Below are 14,554 nucleotides of genomic sequence, written 5' to 3'. Positions count from 1 at the left end.
AGGCTCTCTGTTAGTCAGGAAGCTAAGCTGGCCAGCTGGGTGCAGATCCAGGCTGACCTTGGGCTTGCGCCAACGCATCAGCAGGTCAGAGAATTTGCCCAGCGTATCCTGAATGCGATGGGCGATACCCAGCCTCTAGGAAAGAGATGGGTGAATGCCTTCATACGAAGAAACCCATCTATCAAGGTCCAGAGAAGTCGATCTATTGATTCTAGACGTGTTAATGGGGCATCTACTGAGGTTATCAGGGACTGGTTCAAATATCTCGCGATCCCAGCAATATCAGCCATCCAACCAGCCAACAGATACAACATGGATGAGACTGGTATCCTTGAGGGCCAAGGAGCAAATGGGCTAGTGCTAGGCAGGGCAGAGACTAAGTCTGTACGTAAAAAGCAGCCTGGATCGCGAGCCTGGGTATCCATTATCGAGTGTATCTCAGCCGAGGGCCAGGCACTACATCCTCTTATTATATATAAGGGCAAGACAGTCCAGCAGCAGTGGTTTCCTCTAGACCTTGCCCCTTATGATGGATGGGAGTTTACAGCAACAGATAATGGATGGACAACTGATGAGACTGTTGTTGAGTGGCTGCTGAAGGTCTTCTTGCCACAGACTACCCCCCAGCCTGATCAGGCCAGACTGCTGATCCTAGATGGGCATGGGAGCTACACAACGACAGAATTTATGTGGTAATGCTATATTAATAACGTCCATCTGTTATTCTTGCCGCCACATACCTCCCATGTCCTTCAGCCACTAGATCTATCAGTCTTCAGCCCAGTCAAGTCAGCCTATCGCAAAAAGCTTCAGCCTGACCTTAACAAGTGGAACGATTCAACTATAGTCGGCAAAAGACACTTTATATCCTGTTATCAGCAAGCACGCCTATCTGGGCTGACGAAAAGCAATATTATAAGTGGCTGGATAGGTATAGGACTGTGGCCTATTAATATAACTAGACCTCTTATGAGCTCTCTGCTGTTGCCCAAGGCAACAGCACCAATAACACCACTTAATAAGGCTACCCAAGGTATCCAAGGTATCCAGGGCATCCAGGATGCCCAGGGTATAGAGGGATGGGCATCTGCTGTATCTGCTGTTGCATGGTCTACGCCTAAGAAGATAAAGGATCTTAACAGTCAACTAGACTTATTCAACAAGCTGGATCAAAGTGTAACTACACAACGCCAACTATTCAGAAAGGTCAAAAAAGGCTTCTAAGAGCAGTCCTTCCAGCTAGCTACTGCCCAGCACCAGATACAGCTTCTCCAAGCCCAAGTCAATAACACGGCAGCAAGGAAAAGGAAGGCTGTTCAAATCGACCCTAATACCAAGTTCGCCAACATCAGCGATATACGGAAAGCCCAGATCGAGGCTGGCGAAGCTGAAGCTGACGCAGATGAATCCAGCGCATCTGATTGCCCTAGTGAAGCAGAAAGCTGTATCATAGTTGCATCTGGCCCTCGTCGATAGTCAATTGAAATAGGTGGTTGTGTTGCGATAGCCTCGTTTTTGGGTGGTCGGAAGTGGGGGGTGGTCGGAAAGTGGGTACGGTGACTTACTAAATGCACTGCATGACGAAGGCGCTGCGCGACTACGGCTACTTGTCAAAGGGTTCCGGCTATTATGGAACGACCGCCACTGTGGTAAAAAAAAAAATGACCTGTGCGGTCAACAGCACCATCGAGGGCTACCGGAAGCCGTTTGCCGGCGTGCCCATGAGCGAGGCCCACCGTGTCAGCTGGGCTATTAGCGTGTCTCGGTGCTGTGGCTTTGATGCTTTCGTGCGCTGGACCGTTGGGCCGAGGACTTAAGGCCGGCGCTGCCCTTTCACCATGACTCGGCCCTCAATGTGACTGTTGTGTCTAGGCTGTCTGATGACCCGTTGACGGTTAAGTTTGGGGAAGACTGTAATTACCTGCAGACTCTTTACTGTAACTAAGTCAAGTCACCCACTTCTGGGCACCCCACCCATGTAGGCACCCCAAAAATTCCTCAACACCATAACCAGCATCCCACTTTAAACTATCACAACATTTTTATCCCTTATCTAAATCACTTTATCTTTTATAAATACCTTCTTCTATACCTTATAGGTTAATATACTAAGTCCAAGGTTAGTAAGGCTCTTTAGGATATTACTAACAGCGTCCTTGTCTAAGTAACATCTAAGAAATAGGGCATCCCTTAGTCAACACTTCAGAATTACCTTAAAGGTATCTAACCTAGAGATATTATATTTACTAACCTCTAGCAGCTCTCTATTAGTTAAAAGGCTAAGCTAGCTAATTAGGTATAAATATAGGCTAACCTTAGGCTTATACTAACACATTAACAAGTTAAGGTTTTTGCTTAATATATCCTTTATACTATAAGTAGTACTTAGCCTCTAAAAAAGAAATAAAAAGACGCCTTTATATAAAAAAACCTATCTATTAAGATCTAAAGAAGTTAATCTATTAATTCTAGACGTATTAATAAAATATTTACTAAAATTATTAAAGACTAATTTAAATATTTTATAATCTTATTAATATTAGCTATTTAGTTAACTAATAAATATAATATAAATAAAACTAGTATTTTTAAAGGTTAAAGAATAAATAAGTTAATACTAAGTATAGTAAAAATGAAGTCTATATATAAAAAATAGCTTAAATTATAAGCTTAAATATTTATTATTAAGTATATTTTAGCTAATAGCTTAATACTATATTCTCTTATAATAACGTATATATATAGTAAGTAGCTTATTATAGTAAGTAGCTTACTATTACTTACCCTTTAGCTATTTATATAAGTTAATTAAGTAGTGTTATATAAAATCAATTAAAACTACTTATTATTCTTTTCTTTAAAGGTCTTTTATACTACTTAATATATTTATACGTTATGTCTAGTCTTTCTGTAATTACTATATTATTAACCGCGTAATTTACTCTTCTTTGTATAAGTCCTCTTTTGTTATACAATGGTCGTAAGCGGAGGCGGTGAATCCACGGAGAAAGGTTTCCCTGCATAGGTAGAGACGGCCTTAGGAAATCCCTGGGAAATCACGGTGGATCCACTACGCTGTGGCAGCAGGTCTACCTACATAGTAGTAGTGTATTTGCTAAGAATTTGCTATGAATTCCCGGTAAGGCCTATTTTTGTAACTATAAGGAATTCACTAGGAAATCCTTAGCGGATTCTTAGTGATTTCTTTATGCTTTAAACGGCTTTAAATAAGAACCTTTTAGTATTTTATTACTAATTCCTAGTTAACTAAGTAAACTAAAAATTATTAATCTTTATACTTATTTTATTTATATTAAAGTATAATAAATAATAATATAATTATTTTTTATTTAAAAATAGCTATTTTTATAGTACTTAAACTAATAAAAAAAAATTATAAAGTAAAAGTTTAAGTTTTTTTTAATACTTTATAATAACTATAAAAAAAAAGATAAAAGTTTAAGTTTTTATAAGAGTTTTAATAAATAAAAAGAAAATAATAAAATAAAAGTTTAAGCTTTTTTTTAAATTTTATTAGTTTTAATACTTATACTAAATTAAGTAAAATACTTATTATTATTAAATTATAAATAAATATATTTATACTATTATTATTATTATTAACTTTAAACTAAATTCTATTATTAATAAGTTTATACTAAGTAGTTTAATTAGTAACTATATATTTATATTATTTAAAAGTATATAAATAAATACTTTTATTAGCTAAATATGTACTCTTTTAAATTACTTAATAATTACTATAAGCTTAGTATTTATATTTTTTTATATTAATAGTATATTTATTAACTTAAGTAACTTATTTTTAAAGATTTAAAAAAGCTATTTAAATTTAGCTTATAACTAAATCTAAATACTTAAATAAAATATAAATATATTTATAAAATCTACTATAATATTTATTAACTATAAAAATAATTTAAGTTTTATCTTTATTTTTTAGTAAATTAAATTAATTTTTACTTTTAGTATACTAAAAATCTTTTATTAATATTCTTTAAAAAAGTATTTTTATAAGGAATTAATAGGTAAAGACTTTAAAATAAAAGCCTTACTCTTTTAAATAGTTCTATTATTATTAAATAAGTTAACTTTACTTCTATAAACTTTACTAATAAAATTTATTTTAAAAAAAGTAAAACTAAGGAATTTATTTTTTTATAAAAAAAACTAATAAAAGGCTATAATTTTTACTTTAAGATAAATCCTTTTAATAATAGCTTATTAAAGATAATAAAATAAAAAAGGTATATATATTAGTAACTTTTATATAAAAAGTAACTATATTATAAATAAAAAAAAGGTTTTTTAATTCTCTTAAAAAAATAATAATAAGAATTAAAGTAAAAACTTATTAAATCTACTAAATAAAAACCTTAATTACTTATTTAAACTAAATAAATTAAAAGAGCTAGTTAATTCTAAAATATATAAATATTAATTAAGCTTTTAATTTAAAATAAAGGATATTAAATAATTTAACTTATTAAAATCTTTTAAGAATAATAAAGATAACTATTTAAAAAGAATAAAAGAAATATAAATTAATGTTTATTAATTTATTAATTTATTTTATAAATATATTTATATATCTATTATTTATATAAAAGCTATACTTTTAAACTTATATATTTATTTAAAAATAATAACTAATAAATAGTATACTAGAGATTTAGATAAAGATAACTAAAAAGAATTATAAGACCTAGATAATAAATTAGATTTATAAATAGATTTATTTATAAAATAATTTAAGATTTTATAAAAAGTAATAGAATAAAAACTTAAAAACCTTTATTATACCTTAAAGGATATTAGAGATTATATAGATATTTACTACTTTATAGCCTAAGTTAAACGGCTAACTAAAGGTACTAAGAAACTAAAAAACAAGTATTTTTTATTAATATATAATAAAATAAACCTAAATCTTATTACTAGTCTATTATAACTAAATAAAGATACCTATTAAGTATATTAGCTTTAATATCTAACTTTTTATTAAAAAGGTTAAAGATATAATATAGAATATAGTAGCTAAAAACATTTAGTTAAAGTAAAAGTATTATTAAAATTAACTATACTTAGTTAAAAATTAACTTCTATAGTAAAAGAAACTTTTAGAAAATCTAAGTTATTTTAAATATAAAATTAAATAATACTAAAATAACAAAAAAAAAGTTTTTTTAACTATTAAAAACTAAATTATATTAATATTATAAAAAACTAACTAAAACAAATTTAACTAATATAAAGAATACTTTTAAAAAACTTTCTTTAATTAATATTAAAAACTTAATTTTAATAAACTAATATAAGATTTCTAATTAATATAGCTTATGTATTAATATATATTAAGAATAAATATAAATTTTAAGAATAATTATATAAATATAAATATTTAAAAAGATAATAATACTTTTAATTTAAAAACCTACTTATATATATAAGACTTAGGTTTTATGATAGTTAACTTATTTTATATAGAAGATTTAATAGTAAAATAGTTAAATAGTCTAAATACCTTAAATAAAGTTATAACTTCTTTAAACTTAATAAACCTTTACTTAGATCTAGCTATTAATAAATTTTACTAATAAATACTAAAATATATAAATAAATATTTTTTATTTATAGCTTATTTTACTTATAACTCCTTATTACCTAAGAAACAAAAGGCCTAAAAAAGAATATCTTTTTTTATATTAAAATATAATTATTAAGCCTTTAAGTAATAAGTAAATAGAAAGCTTACTATAAGCTAGTTTTAGTTAATACTATATTCTTTATAGTTATACCTATACATATATTTACATAAACATAAATAAAAACTTTATTATAACTACTAAAGCTTATATAGATACTAAGATAAGTAAATATTTAATATAAAAAGATCTTTTAAAGTAGATTCTAAATCATACCCTAGACACTAACTATTAGACTTACCTCTAAGGAGTAAAGGAATCCTTAACTCTAAGATAAGCTGAATTCACTATAGAATACTTTAAAAAAATCTATAAATAAAATAAGAAAGCTATTTTATACCTTTAAGGGTAAATAATAAAAAAACTATTTACTAGAATTCTTATAAGCTAAGAATTTAATATTCTTAATAATATAAATATACTTAATTTAAGAAGAATTATTAAAGTATATTTATATAATAAAATTAAAATCCTTATATAAATATATACTAAGAGATCCTTTTATTAATATATAGTAAAAAGTACTAGAAATATTATAGTTAGCCTTTACTTTAAAGTATTAATTTAAATTAATAATATAAATAATTTAAAATAAATTTACTTTTATTTCAACTTATACAAAAAAGCGAAATAGAATCTATTATAGGTTATAAGCCACTTATTACTATCTTTAATCATAGCTTATACCTATTAAAGATATAAAGAAATTAAAATATTAGTTCTATTTTACTATTTAAATATAAAGTAACTTTCTTTTTATTAAAGATTAAATTAAATTAACTATTAACTAATTAATATAAACCAAAAAATAAAAATACTTTCTAAAAAAGACTAATAAAAAATTAAAAGGTTAAAATCAAGTAAGACTATTCCTAAGAATTTATTATTATAAGCAAAAAACTAATTGTTTATAATCTTAATAATATATTTATTAACTAGATAAAATAACTTATAAAAGACTTTCTAAACCTATAAAAACTTATAAGTTATATTAAAACTACTTTTAAGAAAGAAATAACTATTCTCTTAGTTAAAAACTACTATAAATATTAGCTAAATTAACGTTTATATCTAGGAAATATTAAGGATTAAGAATTCCTAAACAAAACTATAAATAATATATATACTAATAATAAACTAAAATAAGTAACTAGCTTAACTTTATTTAAAGCACTAGCCTTTATAGTATAAAGAACAGTTAATAGTTAACTAAAAAGATATATAGTTATTAATTTATAAGCTTTAAACTATATAACTATCTTAAATATATACTTAATGCCCTTATAAACAAAAGTAATATAAAAGATTAAAAGAAAACAATTTATTACTATTATAAATGTTTAATCCTTTTTTTACTAGTTCCTAGTAAAAAAGAAGTATTAAGATAGATTTATAATTATTAGTTACTATAAATAAAAAAAATCTATAATAGCTCTTATAAGATTTAATAAATTTTTATTTACTTATATTTAATAGTATATAGATAATTACTTATATCTATTTAAGGATTTTATTTAAGTATTTATTAATAATATTATTATAGTATTAAATACTTAGGAAGAATATAAAAAACACTTATAAATAATCTTTTAGCTATTTAATTAGAAGAATTTAACTCTTACTTTAAACAAATCTTTTATTAGTTTTCTATTAGTTTAGTTACTTAGCTTTAAAGTTAATATATTTAAGCTAAGTAATATAAAAGATTACATAAAAGTATTATAATAGACCTAATTCCCTTTAAACTTAAAAGCCTTAGAAAAATAAATAAGTTCTACTAGATAAAAAAGACTACTAAGACTTTAATTATTCTTAATAGTAACTTTACTAAGAAGTAGGTAAATAATATAGTTAATACTGTTAAAGGCTTTTATAAAGCTTTAACTAAATAAGAGAATAATAAGACTAATAATTAATATACTATTGTTCTTACATAAGCTCTCTAAGTACTTATACTATAAGCGCTAACTATCCTTAAGTCCTTAGCTATTAAAGCAACTAATAAAGACTTAACTATAAAAGATAACCTTTAAGCTTAGGCTTAGGTAATAATTAAAAGTAAGGAATAAGGTAAGGTTTCTCTATTAATTTATACTAATACTTTATACTATAAAAGAATAAACTTTAAAGTAAACCTTTTACTAATTATATAACTAACCTTTAAGTAACTAGCTATTACTAAGAATAAGTTTACCTTAAACATAAAAATAATATTTAATAGTATTATTATTAAGGACTTTATTAATTAACTTATAGTAAATTCTTTATATATTATTACTTAGAAAAGAGTTAATTTATATATTAGCTTATATTAGAATAGCTACTTTACTATTCTTTACTTATACTTTATATTAGTAATAGTAAACCTTATTAATAAGTATTTTATAAAGTATATTAACTATAGTTAATTAGCTTTTTATAGCTTATTTTAAGTAATCTAGCTTTAGCCTCTTATCTTTACTATAACTATAATAGTTATTAATAGTTATATAGCTTTTATAGTAAGTAATAATTAATAGGTAAAGCTTACTAAGTAATACTAAAAGATAACTTTTATTAAAGTTATGTTTTATATTAGTATATATACCCTTAATATCTATAATAAAAGAATTATTATAGTATATTAAGTAACTAAGTTATAGCTAAAGAAATATACTAAGGTAAAGTAGCTTAAGAAACTAGAAATAACTAAGGATTAATTTAAGTAATTAGAGGATATTAATATAGGCCTTATAAATAAGCCTATTAACTATAATAAGGTTACTAGTAACTTAAAGAAATAACTAGATAACTATAAAAAAAGTTTAAATACTAAATAAGCTAATTAAGTAGTTTATAAAGAATTATATATACTTATAATAATAGTTTTATAATACTTTATAACTAATATGTTTATATAAGTATATAAATAATAATATAAGAATTCTTAGTTATACTATAATAGTAAATAGTCTTTTACTAGGAATTATAATTATATTTAGTTTAGTAAATTATATTTTATTGTTTTATTACTTTATAGTTATTTTAGGTCTTTATAGTTATTTTAGGTCTTTATAGTTATTTACTTTAGATATACTATTATTAATTAATAAAAAAGTCCTTAAGATAAGAATATCTTTTACGTAAATAATTATTATATAATACTTATAAGTAAAAGCAATAAATCTATAAAGAAAGGTTTTTCTGTATAGGTAAAGATAGCCTTAGGAAATTCTTAGGAAATCATAGTAGATCTATTACGCTATAGTAGTAGGTCTACCTATATAATAGTAGTATATTTACTAGGAATTTACTATGAATTCCTAGTAGGGTCTACTTTTGTAACTATAAGGAATCTACTAGGAAATCCCTAGTAGATTTCTAGTGATTTCCTTATACTTTAAACGGCTTTAAACAAGAACCTCTTAGTATTTTATTACTAATTCCTAGCTAGCTAAGTAAAATAGGAATTATTAATCTTTATACTTATCTTATCTGCACTAAAGTCCAATACCTTTTAACGCGTATTTTTACCTTTAGTATTAATAACATTCTTTTTTACCTAGATTACCTTTACTTTAGCTATATTAAAGAACCTTTTAAGACGTAGTTAGGTTTTTTTAGCCCTTTAACGTTTACTTAATATCTTATTTACTATATAAAGCTTATAGTACTTAGCTTTAATAAGAGCTAGTTTATATACTAATTTACTAATACTTTTAGCTTATAAGTTAACTCCTTTATATGAATAAGTTAATAAGCTATATTAATAACTAGTAATCCTTTTCTTAAGTAATATAAAGCTTTATATAGCGTTATATACTATAGTTAGTATTTTTAGGTCCTAGGAGCCTTAGCTACTTAGATATAAATTAAATAGTGTTAATGTTTTTAGCTTAAAATCTAAGTAAGAAATAACTACTTCTAGGTTAAAAGGGATAAGGCTAGTTTATCTAAAGTTAGCTTATACGTTTTTTTTATTTATTAAAGTAAAAAAGGTTACTTTAAAGGTAAAAAAAAGGTTATTTTTAGTAATATATATAATTTATATTTATATTACTTTTTTAATTCTTTTATTATATAACGCTTTTAGTAGACTAAAATAGTTAATATTAAGAGGCTAAAGCTTATATAATAAATAAGAGATATATAAAGAGTAATAATACTATATTTTTTATAATAATTATTAAACTTAGTAGACTTATAGCTATTATAGCTATTAAGGATTAAAAGCTACTTAATACTTTTTATATAAGACTTTATATATTTTTTAAAATACTATAACTAATCTAAGCTAATCTTATTTATAGTTTTCTTATTTTTGTTAAAATAAATATACTATTAAGGTAAAAATTAGTTATTAGTATACTATAAGAAAGGTAATATTTGCTTTTAATAATAACGTATAAAGGTAATACTTAGCTATTTATATATATGCTTTAAATAATAGAAACCTAGTCATAATTACTAGGCTATGTTATATAAGGCCTTTTATAGTAATTAAAGGTTATAATAACCTTTATATATAATAGTATTCTTATTAAGAAGTTTATTTTATTAAAATTATAGATATTATTATTATAGATTTTATATTTTATAATTATATTTTATATAAGGGTAATATTACCCCCTTAGTAGAGTAGCTACTACTAGCGTTATATAATACTAGCTATTACGTAGATAGTGTGTACTTAACTATAAGTAGCGGTATATATATTAAGATAAACCTTAATACAATCATTCTTCATACATCTCTCTAACTAGTAACAAGTAGTAGTATAACCTCTATACAGGTAGAGAGATAAGTGTATTAGCCGAAAGGCTAAGGAGCTGCTACTTTATAGAAAAGGCAAGAAGATAGTAACTTCTTAAAAGAGCTATAATTACACCTTTATGTAAAGGCAATTAGCTAACCTTTGAGTCGGCTACTAGACCTTCTAGTTACGCCAAAAAGTAAACCTTGGTAAACAAAGGCTAAGGAGCTATTACCTTACAGAAAGGGTAAGAAGATAGTAACTTCTTAAAAGAGCTATGATCACACCTTCACGTAAAGGCAATTAGTCGACCCTTAAGTCGGCCGCTAGACCTTCTAGTTAGCTGCGAGGCCTTCTAGTCAGGCCAACTTCTAGTCGGCTACCAGACTTCTAGTTAGCTGCTAGACTTCTAGTCGGCTACCAGACTTCTAGTCGGCTGCCAGACTTTCTGGTCAGGCCAAGAAGCAAACCTCGGTAAACAAAGGCAACAACAACACCTACGCCCTACACTTATACGTTACAATCGACCTCTCTATAGTAAACGACACCTTTATCTACTAACCTTTAATTTAACCCTATTTATCTAACGCGCTTACCGACATACCTACCAACGCGCTTACCAACACGCCTACCAACACGCCTACCAACACGCCTACCAACACGCCTTCTGCCGTTACAGAAGAAGGTTACCGGACTAGCCCAGTGAAGTAATAGGGACTATTGCTTATTAAAGCGTTAAGGGGTAGTTGTTACCCCCTTAGCAGGGTAGCTACTACTAGCGTTACGTGATACCAGCTATCACGTAGGTAGTGCGTGCCTAACTATAAGTAGCGGTGTACACGTCAAGATAAACCTTAATACAATCATCCTTTATATATCTCTCTGACTGGTAACAGGTAAACTAGGCTGATATAATTATAAGATCCTTAGCTAATACCTTTTAATAGTTAATTTTATATTAAAAATATGTTTTTAGTTATAGTTAGTGTTATATAAAGTTTTTTACTTATTAAGATCTAATATATATTATATTACGTTTATTAAAGAGGTAATTATTTATATCTTATATATTGTTAAGTTATAATAGAAATCTTTAATTTATTAGGTTAATAACTTGTTTAAGAATTATTGTTTCTTTTAGCTTAGTTATCTTTATTAATTTTATATAAGTCTTATAGTATAGTAATTATTTAATATATTAATGTTAAAGTATTGTTCTTAGGATATTATAGATAAAGGCTACTTTTTATATAGATAGTTTTAGGTCTTTTTTAATAGCTTTAATTATAAAGATAATATGACTTTTATTTAAAAAAGAACTTATTATTGTATATAGAGGAATATTAATGTAAAGTTAAAGTTTAAGGAGAAAAGAGGAAGTAGGCTACTTACTATAATAGGCTACTTGCTATATATGTACGTTGTTCTATATAAATACTACTACTAAAGTAAATATTATAATAAATAAATCTCTTTTTATTAAGACTATTATAATAAATAAATAAGTTAACTAAGAAAAAGTAAGAAAGCAAAAAGTAACCTTTATAAGTAATATTACTATCTCTTTTTCTTTAGATAACAATAACATATATATCTTAAAGAACTGTTATTATATGTTATAGTTAAGTATTAACCTACTAAGTTAAAATAAGATAAGAAAGCTTAATATAGCTTCTCTTTTCTAGGATACAAAGGTATCTTTAATAAATATAGTTAATAAAAAGACCCTTTGTAAAAGGGAACTAAAAGATAAATATAATATTTAAATATTAAAGTCTTAAATAAAAAGGATTTATATTAAAATAATAATAATAACATATATATAAATACTATAAAAGATAATACCTCTATAAAAAGTAAATCTTATAAGTTTAAAAAGGTTAATAATAAAGAAGGAAATAATTATATAAAGTAGTATAATAGACTAGGTCATGTAAGTCCTAAAGTTTTAAAAGAACTATAGAATAACACTAATATAAGTAATAATATAACTATAAAAGAAGACAACTTAATATATAATACCTATATAAAAGTAAACTTTACTACAAAGGTAAATAAAAACTTAAATAACTATAATAAAAAGTATAACTATATAGAAAAAGTTGCTTCTGATCTTTATAGACCTATAATATCTTTTATATATAATAAATATAGATGGATTATTATCTTTTTAGAAAGGAAATCTAGACTTGCTTTTATTAAACTCTTAAAAACTAAAGAAGCAGAAGAAGTAAATACTACTATATTAGAATATATAAATAAAAATAACATAAATAATAATAAAATAAGAGAATTTAATATAGATAGTAGTTTAGAATTTAATAATAATACTATAAATTATATATATCTAATAAAAGGTATAAACTATAATATAAAAGTTCCTTATATATATAAACCTAATAGTATAATAGAAAGAGTTATTAAGACTATAACTAATAAAATAAAGGCTTTACTATTATAAGTTAACTTACCTTTATATCTATAAGGAGAAGCTGCTTTAATAGTAGTAGACTTATATAATATAACCTTATATAAAGTATTAAACTATAAAACACTGTTTGAAATAGTAAATAATATAAAGCTAGATATAGATTATATAGTTACTTTTAGCTTTATATACTACTATAAAAGTAAAGACCTTAAGATAAAGAAATTAGATAATAAAGCTATAAAAGCTATTGTTTTAAACTCTAAAAATAATACATATAAAGTATATGATTTTTAGAAAAGATCCTTTTTTTAGACTAGAGATATTACTATTCTAGAAAATGAATTTTTACCTCTTAAAATACTAAATAATACTAGTAATAATAATACTAATAATAACAATAATAATAATAATCTATGTAATAATACAAGTAGAAAGAAAGCCTTGAATTAAAGAGATAATATAATAAATAATAATAATTATAATAATTATAATAACTATAATTGTAATAACTATAATTGTAATAACTATAATTGTAATAATTATAATAATAATAAATCTAAGATAATAATTAAACTTCCTAAGCTAGATAGAAAGCTTAAAGATAAATATAAATAGGTAGTAGACTAAGAAAGCGCTTTATATACTATAAAAGACTACCTTACTATTAAACCTATACTTTCTACTAACGTATATGCATAGCGAGTCGCCCATCATAGCGAGCCGCCCACCTTTCACTACCCTCCAGCCATTTGTGTAAGTCAATTAAGCCACATCGTACGAAATCAATTGAAACTACTCATCAGCCTCTTCTTCAGAGGTCTCCCAAACTACCTGACATGTTCGTACATTATGTCCAGTCTTTCCGCAGTTACCACATCGCCGCCCGCGCGATTCACCCCCCTCCGTACGAGCACCCTCTTGACGCATGTTTTCGCCTCCAGCATCAACAACCCCCTTTTCTACCCGTATTGCCTCAGCTTCAGCTGTATTAAGTGACCCTCCAAGACGTAGTTGGGTTTTCTTAGCTCTCCGGCGCTTACTTAGTATCTCATTTGCCGTACGAAGCCCGCGGCACTCGGCTTCAACAAGAGCTAGTTTGTGTGCTAACTTGCTAATACCTTTAGCTTGCAAATCAACAACCTCGTACAAATGAGTTGGTGAGCTATCTTGATGACTAGTGATTCTTTTCTTAAGTGAAGCAGAGCTTCGTACGGCGTCATGTGCTGTGGTTGGTGTCTTTGGGTCCCAGGAGCCCTGGCTGCTTGGGCATGAGTTGGATGGTGTTGGCGTCTTTGGCTTGAAATCCAGGCGGGAAAGAACTGCTTCTGGGTCGAATGGTACAAGGCCAGCCTGTCTAAAACCAGCTTGTACGTTTTCTTTGCTTATTGAAGTAAAAAAGGCTGCCTTGAAGGCAGGAAAGAAATCATCCTTAGTAATGTGCGTAATCTGCATCCGCATCATCTTCTCGATTTCCTTGCCATATGAAGCCTTCAGCGGACTAAAACAGCCAACATCAAGAGGCTGAAGCTCGTGCGATGAATGCGGAGGCATGCAAAGAGCAATAATGCCGTGTTCCTTGCAGTAATCGTCAAACTTGGTGGATTTGTGGCTGTTGTGGCCATCAAGGATTAGGAGCCGTTTAACACCCTTCGTGCGAGACTTTG

Source organism: Colletotrichum spaethianum, assembly GCF_022836535.1.
Source record: "Colletotrichum spaethianum MAFF 239500 DNA, contig70, whole genome shotgun sequence".
NCBI lineage: Eukaryota > Fungi > Ascomycota > Sordariomycetes > Glomerellales > Glomerellaceae > Colletotrichum > Colletotrichum spaethianum.
This window is presented reverse-complemented; position numbering follows the sequence as displayed.